The sequence below is a fragment of the Rhynchophorus ferrugineus genome, unplaced genomic scaffold (assembly GCF_030347505.1).
Source record: "Rhynchophorus ferrugineus isolate W39M unplaced genomic scaffold, kcgeb_rfMv2 rfM9, whole genome shotgun sequence".
Taxonomy (NCBI): Eukaryota; Metazoa; Arthropoda; class Insecta; order Coleoptera; family Curculionidae; genus Rhynchophorus; species Rhynchophorus ferrugineus.
The window spans coordinates 36,726,015-36,739,253 of NW_027472588.1; the positions used below are offsets into that span (position 1 = coordinate 36,726,015).

A 13,239-nucleotide genomic window follows, 5' to 3' on the forward strand; every position below is an offset into this window, starting at 1 on the left:
GGCGTGTATGAGATCATTTTATTTGTTGGATTTTGCACTCTAGCCTAAGGACAATCACAAATGTTAAACAATCACAAACATAAATTCACGACCATGCCCCAGCAGGATTCGAATTCGCGACTGTCGCAGCAGTAGGTGGACTGTCCTGTCGACAAACAAACCGCTAGAAAGCTACTTCATTGGTGGTAAGGTTCTATGTAAATAATAATAAATAAACCAATATCCATTAACCTATATCCATTAGATGTACTATAACGTTATAAAATATTTTCACAAAAAAAATTTAACCGACTTCAAAAACTTAAATATAAAAAATAATCAAACTTAGAGTTCTAACCCCCCAAAAAAAAGTGTTAGTTATTTACTCAGTAAATTACTAAGTTATTTTATTAAGTATTACAATGGATAGCTTAAGTAAAAGTAGAGCTCGTATGAGGAAAAATAGGAATAAAGAGGCAATGGTTGAAAATAAGGAATGTTTTAGACACATTGTGATTTTGACAAATGTTCCAATCAAACTGGAAAAAGAAAGTTGCTGTTCTGATCAGAATCGAACCCGCGACCTCCGCGTCTGAGTTTAACGTTCTAATTACTACACCATAAGAACAGTTGTCTACCATGTTTTTGCACGGCAACGGCTTTTGCACTGAACAACTCCCGATTTTTCATCACATTAGTTCAGCAATTACATTATGCATAAATATCTGATTATTTTAGATAAAAAAATTTGTGAAAACATTGTACGTGCCTTGGAAATTTGAGGTTTGCTCTCGATTTTCCCCCTTACCCCAACTGATCCTAACTTGGTTCCAATGGAACCGCCTCGGAAGGGCACTCTTCTGAATAAAAGAGAGAGTTTTGAAAATGGGTCCATAATAAACGGAGAAGTCATACAGCCGAACATAGAACCTCCTTCTTTTTTGAAGTCGGTTAAAAATTCATCATATTTGATAACATTATTTTATTTAGATTAGAATTTTGTTATACGTTAAAGCCAAAATAAACTAAAAGTTGATGCGGCAACATAGCGACGTTTTGACGTCATCGTGAATTCACTGTTTTATTGACTGAACTATATACATATTCAGGAAAAGAACGTCGGAATTATTGGTCACTGAGAATTAAAAAAAATAAATGTATATATGTTATTAAAGAAATATAAAAGCGAAATTAGGACGATGCATAAACATAAACAAATGAAATAATATATCATATAATTCGTTCCTGTCATCGCTGGCGTCAGGAAAACCAAAACCTAATATATTCGATGTAATCACTGTAATTTAGACCGATAAAACGTTCGAGATTCCCCACCCCCCTCCGCCGCCGACGAAAACGTCGAAGAATAAAAAAGGAACCGAAAACCCCGTATAAAAATTCCTCTTTCTGTTCGGTACATATTCCCAGCCCTAATAATTATCGTCAAGGTGACCGTAGAGCATAAAAATATGTGACTGGCTATAAATCCAAAGCCTACTTCTTTGAGCGTTTTGCGGTCCAGGTAAGATTTTTGTACCTGTTTTCATCTTAATACATGTGCATTGGACAACTTCGATTTTCTGTACCCTGATCCGTATGGCTGGTGGTTATTCGTTTTGTCGCGGTTTTTACAGGTAAGAGTCAATAATACAGTGGCGTAACATTAACCACGAAAATTTAGATTAATTGATATTGAAATGGTTATTTATTGTAACGGGTTTGTGTGGTAATTCAAAAGTATCCTCTTTATCTATCAAGATTTAATTTTGTTGATAATAATTCACGATTATTGTCTTTTTAACCGGCCGAAAAAAGGAGGTTCTATGTTCGGCTGTATATCTTATTTTAATGTATGTTCGCCAATTTCTTTGCCTATTGTGGGTCGATTTTCAAAATCTTTTTTTTATTCGAGAGAGTGCACTTCCGAGGTGGTCCCATTGGAGCCAAGTTAGGATCAGGTAGGGGGAAAGGGGGGAGGGGGTTAAATCGAAAGAAAACCTTAAATTTCAAAGGCATGTACAAAGTTTTCACATATTTTTTGTCTAGAATAATCAGTTATATATATAATGTTACTGCTGAGCTGATGTGACAGAAAATCAGAAGTTGTTCAGTGTAAAAGCCATTCAGTTTGCTTTCTAAGTGCTAATTATAGCATATGGTTTGAGCGTAACTTAATTTTTCGGCAATTCTGTCCTTCAAACGGTTCAATAACGCTATGTAATAGTTGCTGTTGATTGCAAAATACAGACGCCATAAACTTGCCAGCCGACTGTACGCTTTCACACGCTTTAGAGCAGGTTCATCGTCTGCGGACCACTCCGATGACTGTCGATTGCACTTTGGAGTGAAATGATAGAGCCATGTTTCATCGATTGTCACATATCGACGCAAAAATTCGGGTTCACTACGCTTGATCATCTTCAAACACTGCTCCGAATCATCAACTTGTCGTTGTTTTTGGTCAAAAGTGAGCTCGCGCGGCACCCACATTGCACAGAACTTTCTCATACACAAATACTCGTGAATGATATGATGTACACGTTCAGTTGATATCTTTAGAGTTTCTGCTATTTCAATCTATTTTAATTTACGATAATTCAAAATCATTTTCTGGATTTTTTAAATGTTCTCGTCGGTAACAACCTCTTCTGGGCGTCCACTGCGTTCACCGTCTTCGGTGTTTCTTTTCACCACGTCTAAACTTAGCATACCAACCATAATTATACATAATTCATAATTCATTGATGGTTGATTTTCCTAGGGCAGTGTCCGGAAACTCGGCATCAAGCCAAGTTTTTGCTTCAACTGTACTTTTTCCCTTCAAAAAGCAATATTTTATCAAGACGCGAAATTCTTTTTCATCCATTTTTTCACAATAACAAAAGTTGCTTCACTCAAAATACTATAATTCATAAACTAATGATCCGACAGCTGTCAAATTTATACAAGCTTCTTTTGAGGGTTAGATCGAACTAAGAAGCATACGGATTTAATTCTAATAGCGCCACCTATGTATCAGGCTGGGAACTTTTCAATTGAGCTGTTAGTAGATTATAAGATACGTGTAGTAGATAGTTCAAGTAAGGTTTCTGTTTAATTTTATTTAGCTATTACAACGATTATTACGTACATATTTTATTTTAAAATGTTTTTTTTTGTGTTAAAAATCTAAGTTTGATTATTTTGTAATTTTTAGCGAGTTCCTTATTTATATTTTGAAGTCGGTTAAATTTTTTTGTTAAAAATATTTTATTTTTCTCTTTTTAACATTAGATATTTATTCAATAAACCACGCAGTTATTTTATTTAAAATTACAATGGGTAGACAAAGTAAAGGTAAACCCTATGAGGAAAAACTAAGAATAAAGGAATAATGATTGAATATAAAGAGAGCTTCATGCCCTGGTGTCCGCTAACTGGCCTAGGTGATTTGACAAATGTTCTAACTAAACAATAACGAAAGGTAATTGTTGACCCTGGGAATCGAACCCGTGACAAATATTGTAGAAACAGTTGTCTCTACAATATTTCTACGAGCTAAAAAGCAAACTGAATGGCTATTACACTGAACGACTTCCGATTTTCCTTCACATTAGCTCAGCAATAACTTTATACTCAAATATCTGATTATTTTAGATAAATAATATGTGAAAAATTTGTACGCGCCTTTGAAATTTGAACGTTTTCTTCGTTTCCCCCCCTTCCTCCAATCGATCATGATATGGTTCCAATGGGACTACCTCGGAAGTGCACTCTTTCGAATAAAAAAAGAATTTTTCGATCGGAGAATCGGTCGATAATTTATGGAGAAATCGACGAACATACATTAAAAAAATATATTTATACAGCCAAACATAGAACCTCCTCCTTTTTCGAAGTCGGTTAATTACTATAAATCATTGCCAAACCCGTACCATTGTCGAAATAACTGAAACATTTAAACTAAAACTGAAGATTATTATAAGCGAGTTAAAGTGGCGACGGGTACGTACGAAAGTCGAATTGTACAGGCACAATTCAAACTTTTATTCGAAATGTATTTAATGATAATTTAATTGCACCGAGTTCCCCCCCTCGTACGACCGGCCGTTCGTGATGACGCCGTCGTTACCATGACGATTATTGCTGTTTACTTCGTAAACTTTTCTATCAGAATTAAATATCGTTTAATAGCCGTTAACCACGAAATCTGGACGGTCTTACTCACTGGTGTGTATTTTTAAAGGTCTACCTAGACGACAAAATATACGTTCTGGAGGGATAATTAAAATAAGAACTTAAAATAGAGTTGGGAATGATCACGAACGGCGATTAGGGCAAATAATGGGTACAAATTTTCAGTCGGACTTAATAAAAAAAAGGTCTCAATATAAAATAGGTGATTAAAATTTCTTTTAGAATAACACATATTAATAATATTTTTGAAAATATTTAAATATTCTATTGATTATATAGCTTATCCCTAAAGAGAGAATATATATATATATATATATATATATATATATATTTAATTTCTTAGTAAATAAAACACAAATGTTTAACAACAACACATTGTTACAACGGTGATTACAATAACAATCGGCTATCAACTACGTCAACATGTACTCCTTGTACACGTTCAACTGATTTATCTTCATCAAGCAAAACCGTCCCGCAGGGCACTTGTCAAGAAATCTTCCTATTACTTGTCAGCTAAACAACATCTCTAAATTGTCTTTTCACCATATGCCAATTCGGTCTCCTTAGTATACATAATTTAACAAACAATCGATCTTCTCACGTATATCAATCGCGACACAACAAATCTCAGTCTCATTACATTTGTATCTTGAAATGTCAACTCGAACAATGATCACAAACTCGACAAATAGAAAATATCGCTAAACATAAAAGGAAAACATCAAAATGGAGGGCCAGCGCAGGATTAGAACCGACAGATATCTTAACACCATTCTTTAAAAACTCATTCGCACTGTTCCATTTACTAATTTTCATTCTTCTTAATTCCTTCATTCTTGAACCCCAATAATCAACATCATCACGTTTCAGCTCAAATAAAAAGCAGTCTCGGCTGTTCTCCACGCCCAACGTTTTATGATTTTCCAGCAGGCATTATGGTTACTAAGATTTTCCATGTTTCAAATTTGTGCAACTACAACAGTATAGGTCTCAATCATTACCCTACAAGTCTTCATATGCAAAACCTCAGTAACCAAAGTCACACGTCTCGGCTTAAACAACAAGCAGACAGTATCGGTCTCGGTTGTTATTTTTCCTAGTCTAAAGGCCTTGCGACCTTTGTCAACCCCTCCATATCCATGAGCTCAGGATATCAACATGGTCGTCGTGGTAATCCAAGTTTCAATTTGTTCACTATCATACAATCACATCAACTATAACGACTTTAGTCTTTCTGTCCCAGTTCATCTCCGTCAATAAGGATCACTTCCATTCGCCTTTCTTAATACAGACTTCTGCATTTATTTTAACTTGACTATGTAGCTTCAATACTCTCGAATCTCGGTCATTCAAAATTATTTTGTGGATTTGTGGATTCTTCCCTTCAAAAAGCAATATTTTTTCCATACGCGAACTTCCTTTTTATCCATTTTTTTTACAATAACAAAAGTTGCTTCATTCAAAATGACCTGTTATCATGAATAATACTAGAACCCTCCAAATCTGTATCAAAGCATGCATTAGATCGATCAAGAAGATTTGACGAATAACTTCAAATTCGCATTCTGGTGATATTCAAAAGTTGTAATATTTCAATATTGTATGAGAATGGAGTCTTTCCTCATGTCCCCTTGCAATTCTCTTGATTTCTTGACTGACTGTGGGTATCTGAAGGTCTCAATGTAGGTAATCAGTCCTATAGTATTTGGGTGCACCCACAAGGACTTTGTTCTGAAAAATTTGTATATTTGGTTTCAATATTTGCTTATATAATAGCAATTTATTATGTACTGATAATTGTGATTTTCTTCCAATTATCCAGTACATTTTCCTATATTTCAATTCCAGTTCTCTTCTTTTCTTCTTTATATGTTCCTTCCAGCGAAGTTTTGTACATGTACTGCACATGTACAGATTTACTTTCATTAATTCTTATTTTCCAAGCCTGTGTCCAATTATTTATATTGTCACTTGCCTGTTGTAATTTTCGTGAGGATTCTTCACTATTGTCTCCGACAGCTATAATCGCAGTCTCATCAGCAAATGTAGCCATCGTGATATTTTCCTTTTGTGGTATATCACAATGTAAAGTAGATAAATCATTGGTCCCAGTACACTTCCTTGTGGTACACCTGATTTATCTTCTTTTATTGTAGAGTAAGCTTCTGCTTGCTTGACTCTAAACATTTTGGTTGTAATGTATGATTTTAATAGTTGTTTTTTAATAGTTGTTTGTGTTGTTTTGGTAGCATTTTCTGTAGTTTATGAACAAGGCCTTCATGCCAAATCTTATCGAAGGCTTGTGATACATCTAAGAATATAGCTGAGCATTCTATTTGACTTTCGTAGGCTTTTTCAATAACATCTGTTTTTCAGTGGACCTGGTCAGTTGTTGAGTGTTGTGTGGTATTAAGTTTTTTCTTTCTATGATATTATCTTGAAATAAAGATCAAAAAAGAAATAAGTAAATAAAAGAAAAAAAAGTTGATTATTGAAAAAAATGCATTTATTTAATTGACATGAAATAGATGCACTTGTTTGTTTTTATGTGCTTATACTATTAATTATTCCTTAGTTAATTTAAGACAAAATTTAAATATATATATATATATATATATATATATATATATATATATATATATATATATATATATATATAATTTAGCTTTATTCATTTTTGAATTCCATTCAATGATTAGAATCATAATTTATTACGTACCTGTGCTTGGATTTATTGCTCAGGCAATTCTAATTTAAAACTGTTGCTCGTAATTACTTTCGAAAAATTTAATCAGCCATAAAAATGTTAATTAAGGCGCGTCGCAACAATGATGCTGCTTACGTTCGGATTTTTGTTTCTTGTTTTTTTTTACGACCGTTATTACCCGATGGGTTAATAACCATTTTATCGTCTGTCGTCTTTTCATCTGAAAACGGATCGTAGTGGTGGCGGAAAGGGGGCGACAAAAACACAAAAGGACCGTGAAACGAAAAACAGATATCTAAAGATGACACAAAGAATTATTTTTAATCATTGTTGTGACATATATGTAAGAAAAATGCAGTTCAAAAAGACAATACAAATTTGGGACCATTTTAGGGTTATAGTGTTAAGATATATACGTAAAAACAAACACTCTGCAAGGATATTTAACCTGTAGTATGTTCAAAGTTATTGTGTACGTACGCCATTTAAATTTGTAACATCAAAACCTCGCAATGTTGCCGCATCAACTTAGAGTTTTTGTTCAGTTTGGCTTTGACATACAACAAAATTCTAATCTAAATAAAATAATTGAACAAAAATGTTATGAAATATAATTTATAGATATTATCGAAAAAGCCTACGAAAGTAAAAAGTATGCTCAGCCATATTTTTAGATGTAGCACAAGCCTTCGATAAGATTTGGCATGAAGTCCTTGTTCATAAACTACAGAAAATGTTAACAAAACAACACACCGTACTACTAAAATCATATATTATAGCCAGAATGTTTAAGGTTAAATAAGAAGAAGCTTACTTTACAATAAAAGAGGCTAAAGCAGGTGTACCACTAGGAAGTGTACTGGCGATGGCTAAATTTGCTGATGATACTACGTTTATAGCTGTTGGAGACAATAGTGAAGAAGCCACACGGAAATTACAACAGGCAAGTGACAATATAAATAATTGCACACAAGCTTAGAAAATAAACATTAACGAAAGTAAATCTGTGCATGTGCAGTTCACCTACAATCAGACCGTACAAGCACCAATAATATTAAATAATACTATCATTCTATATAGCAACAACGCTACATATCTCGGAATGAATGTTGATAACAAAACTTAAGGAACATATAAAGAAGGAAAGAACTGGTATTGAAATATAGAAAAATGTATTGGCTAATTGAAGGAAAATCACAATTATCAGTCCATAATAAATTGCTATTGTATAAGCAAATACTGAAACCTATATGGACATACGAAGTTCAATTGCGAGGATGTTCTGCAAAGAGTAATATAAATAAAATACAGTTTTTTCAGAACAAAGTCCCGAGAAATATTGTGGGCGCACCCTAATACTACAGGACTGACTACCTACATCGAGACCTTCAAATACCCACAGTCAGTCAAGAAATCAAGAGAATTGCAAGGGGGCATGAGGAAAGACTCCATTCTCATACTAATATTGAAATATTGCAACTTTTGGATAACACCAGAACAGGACACTGACTCAAAAGAATCAAACCTTCTGATCTTGTATAGTGTTGTGTAGTGAGGTGCATATATTAAAAAATACAGCAGTGACATGTATAAACATTATTTCACCAGAGACTGCGTTAGGGTCGATGGGTCTTCCTAGTTATATACCTAGATTTAAGTTAGCATAAAGACAAATTGTAGGTTAGACGGAAACGACTAGTAACAATATATTAATTAAATAATAAAAAAAGTTAGAAACAATAACTCATGGAAAATGGTGGCGTTAGTTAACAGAAATAATCGTAAGCTTTTGCGACATTCCTCATAGGTAATACATAGAAATATTATTCACTATTGAAAATAATAAACACATTATACGTGAAACATCAGACGCTCGTAAAATTCGGCAGGACATTACATCGTACTGGATGACCTTGACTGTATTCGAGTGGCGAAAAAATGGCTCGATATATTCGCCAGGAGTAATGCCATTTGATACTATCTGGCGTGGGCTTGAAGGGTATACACGAAACTTTAAACGCGACCATATTTACTTGGCTTTATTATTAGCCATGCAGCTAACAACTTTATCGTCATTCGATATTTAACAATTTAATTTCAGCGTGGTTCCAACTGATTGTCAACCCCCTCCATTTACCAAGTCACTTTATTTGTTGAAGGCGTTCAAATTTTATTTTCAGATTATTCTCTCATGGGTAATTTTTTAATAGTACTTATATTGAAACAATTAACTTTCAATATATGTATTTTGTTGATATTTCATCGGGGAAAAATTAATTTCGGTTTTTTCGTATTTTTTTTTCAGCGAATTTTATGAATTTCAAACTATAAACTATGATATTTGTGTCGTTTGGAGCTATAGCCTTTTGCCACGTTTCTGGTAAAACTGAAATTATTCAACTGTAGAGATTCTGAGATTTCTGGGCGAAAAACTGAACCAAGAAGCTATTTTTACACCATTTTAACAGGGGCTGGAAGAAATTGCTGTAGGGGCGTCAGGGTTATATGAATGCATCCACACTTTCCAGTCAATATCCCTTAGTTTTTACTAGTCACAAAATATGTGCGAAAATAACGCTCATTGATAATGATTTGGTCTTTGATTTGGTATTGGATTTCTACATGATAAACAATACCACATCATTTTCGTACGTAATCCATTTCTCATCTCCAGTAATCATTAATTTCAAAATTTGTTTAATTTCATTTCCTTCCAGGCGCGATTCACAAGTAGCTTGATTCAATATGTTGGCTTTTAATTTAAGTGGAACCCAAATATTAAGCTTCTACTGGTATCCAGTCTAATGTAAATCGTTCAAAACTATTATATAATCTATGGTTAGTTCTGAAGTGATGTCGGGAGATGTGATGTGTTTGCTTATGTTCACTCATCACCCAATTATGCAATAAAACATTGATTTTAAAAAAGTAGGATTGGACCTAAACTAACTCTTGACTGTATTTGCAGGACTAATGATAAAACATCAAAATTTAATCACGATAAAACACAACGGATGGAAACTATCATACAATATTATTCTTATCCGAAATCATATTCATATTACATTATTATTATTGTACTGTCATATGCATTTCTCCAGCTCTGCATCAAACAAATTGAACAATCTGTCATATATATCTACAGATGAGTTTGCTAAAGTTGCTTTCTGGTCCATGGACCAAAAATTCTAGCAAAATGTATTAAGGTATAATATCATCAATAAGTATCTTTTTAACAAATACGTTCAACAAATAAATAAGTCTTGAAGCAGTGAAGGCTTCTGAATTAATTGAAGGCAGTGTTTTTTTTGACATTATTTAAGATTTATTATTAAAAGATTGGTGATAGTTAAAGTCTGATGCAATCTAGAACTGATATATAACACAATCTTTTATTTATTTAATGAATCCCTTTTAGGAAGGGACTTAATTGTAACCGGGACAATAACATAATGATGGCTAGAATCAACAGATATAAGACTTATTTCTCCTTTATTTCGCTGATTTTTTTATTAAAACATATCAATATTTTCGTACTTATATCAATGAATTCACTATTTCTGGTTACCAATATTTTTAGGTGTACTTGCTTCAATTATATTAGTTCTGATTCCACCACATACAGATGCATTATTGTAATATATATTTATTGTAATCTTCTTTACTACTAAAGTGCCTTAAAAGTACCACTTCTTTTTTTCCGATAGTAAATCAATATTACGTACATGCTTCTAATGTATTTCGACTTTAATTAATATTGACCCCAATGATCTTGCCTTTGAAGAAGACCCAACGGGTTGCCAACATCTGGAAATTGTTGGTTTATCATTACCAAATGATTTCGCATGTTCTCTTGTATTTAGAACGGATTTAGACGAGAATTAGACAATAGACGTAAATATACTAATTCATCTTATTCATATTTTTGAACTGGGTTTCGTTTCCTGTATTTCATGTCAAAACCAATCGAACAACTAAAGCGTTGAAACCAACATTCACAAGTGTTTTTCTTCAATTAATTCAAAACCAGAATAGTTATTATTGGTGCAATAAAATGTTATGACGAAATGCAAAACAAAAAAGCCGTATATGTACATATATATATATATATATATATATATGTATATATATATATATATATATATATATATATATATATATATATATATATATATATAGGAGGAAATTCTAACAAGTTCATCAACAAAGGCTGCAATTAAGGCATGGCTTAAAGTACACAAAATAAGTTTCGACGAAATCAAGTTAAAGAATGAACTATTTCAAATTATTACTCGGTAAATATAAATGCTATATTTAATTGCATTTTATGTAATTTACTTCTTTAGAATTAAGCCTAAGAAAAGATACATAGTAAATCAGATTACTGAATGTTATGGCCACAGAGTATTATCTCGCCCTTCCTATCACTGCATTTTTAATACAATTGAGTCGATATGTAAACATTGTCGAAAATAACACCTTCGGTTTGTATGAGCTCGATCAGACACATTGAAGAAGAAATTGACAAATGGTAGAATCTTGAGCAAGTTTTTAATAGACTGGAAATAAACAGCTTGGTTATTAACTTGACTAGTATTTCTGAAAGTGACTATGATTGAATTAAACTTTATGAATGTTGGTTTATGATTCAATGCTGACGAATACCAAGACAGGGTGATGAAAGAGGAAACCGCTAAAGGTCAGTATACAATTAATATACTTCAATTGTAGGGAATTGTAAAATTGTGGAATGCGAAAGCTTTATGAGTATGTGTGTTATTGTTCAGAATATACATGAGCGTTTGGTTAACATGTATGAGGAGAGAAATAACACTGTTTTGCAGATATGGCAAATGCGTTAAGGAAAATGCAGTGATTAAATGTAGTTTTATCAAGAAATATGTATACAGATAGTAACAGGACAAATTAAAGAGAAATATAGTAATATCATAATGACTTTACAAGGATATATTGCATCGAAAGAAACATGAACTAAGCGTAAACATAAATCAGCTCTTTAATGAAAGTAAAATACATTACTCAGATATACAATTGCTAATTAAGTGGATTAGGCCTTCGGGGGATACCACTATATACAAAAACGCGTCTAGAACCCTACCGATACTACTGTAGAAAAAGCTCAATGTATATATAATAAAACAACTCTAATCTATAAATTAGTGTGGCTGTAAAATTATTTGTAGTTTTAAGTTCTTCGATAATAAATGCATTTGATTGAGTACTATAATGTTAAAATAAACTATGTTTAATAGAATGTTTGTTCAATTATTTTATTTATATTAAAATTTTGTTATATGTCAGAGGCTAAATGTACTAAAACTCAAAGTAGTTGCGGCAACATTTCACTGCTATTTTGAATTGACTATATGTATATATTAATATTAGTATCATTGTTCCTAGTGGTTATCTATATGACATGTAAGCATGTACCGTTGATAAGAATAGGTAAGGAATATATACAGATAATGTTGCAGACATTATAGCACATCTTTAGAGTACACAAATTATATAGATGCTACTAGATGAAAAATGTAAAGTTATAAGTGAATAATCTAGACATAAAATGTGCCATATTTGACATCAACTTTGTTTTGTTTCTTTAATACTCCAGTCAAAAGCTTTTATTTATATTATTTTAAAATATTTAGAGAACAAGAAAGGTGTTTTAATATATGGAGCACCAAAATAAGTATCTATTGCTACAAGTTCGATTTTATTTGAAGTTAATTTTTCGACTTTTTAATACATTAATTGTCCTACATTATTGATAATTATAATCTCCTTATGATTAGTTGTTTTTTAAAGGGAAACTGCTCATGTAAACTATGAAAACCTCAAACACAACCAAACTAATGAATAATAATTGAAATGTAATTTCTTTTATTTAAGTGAGCCTCAATTGGTAATTCACATACATCATTTTGTTCACTTCCCTGTACTTCTAACCCATCAAATAATTAATTATTATAAATCGTGTCATCTGTGTGAAACTCTAAGAACCTATTCACGTATCCAATATATTTATTTTGAACATACATTCCTGAACATTGGTAATCCTGACGACTTAATTAACAATAAACTCCATAGTCTTTACTAGGATTGAAATTAAATTAACTATAATTTGATTGAAAATCTGTTCGTGAAACTCGGTTTTCCTATACACACGATAATAATTACCTAAGAAAATAATGAATAAATATAAATTATATTAATAGAATCATTCGACATTCGTATTGCTAAGTGTTAAAATCCAAAAATCACGTGCACATAGAAAAAGAAAACCAACGGAAAAAACAAATATATAAACGCATTGCTGAGCCACGATACATTAAATAACAAAATGCACAGATCTC

The 13,239-nt window shown here is 32.3% G+C and overlaps 1 protein-coding gene across 9 annotated transcripts in view; it reads right to left on the reverse strand.

Annotated features, from left to right (window-relative positions):
• Positions 1 to 13,239, reverse strand: part of Ca-beta (Calcium channel protein beta subunit) — a 227,268-nt gene that overhangs the window by 111,032 nt on the left and 102,997 nt on the right. The window lies entirely within an intron of this gene.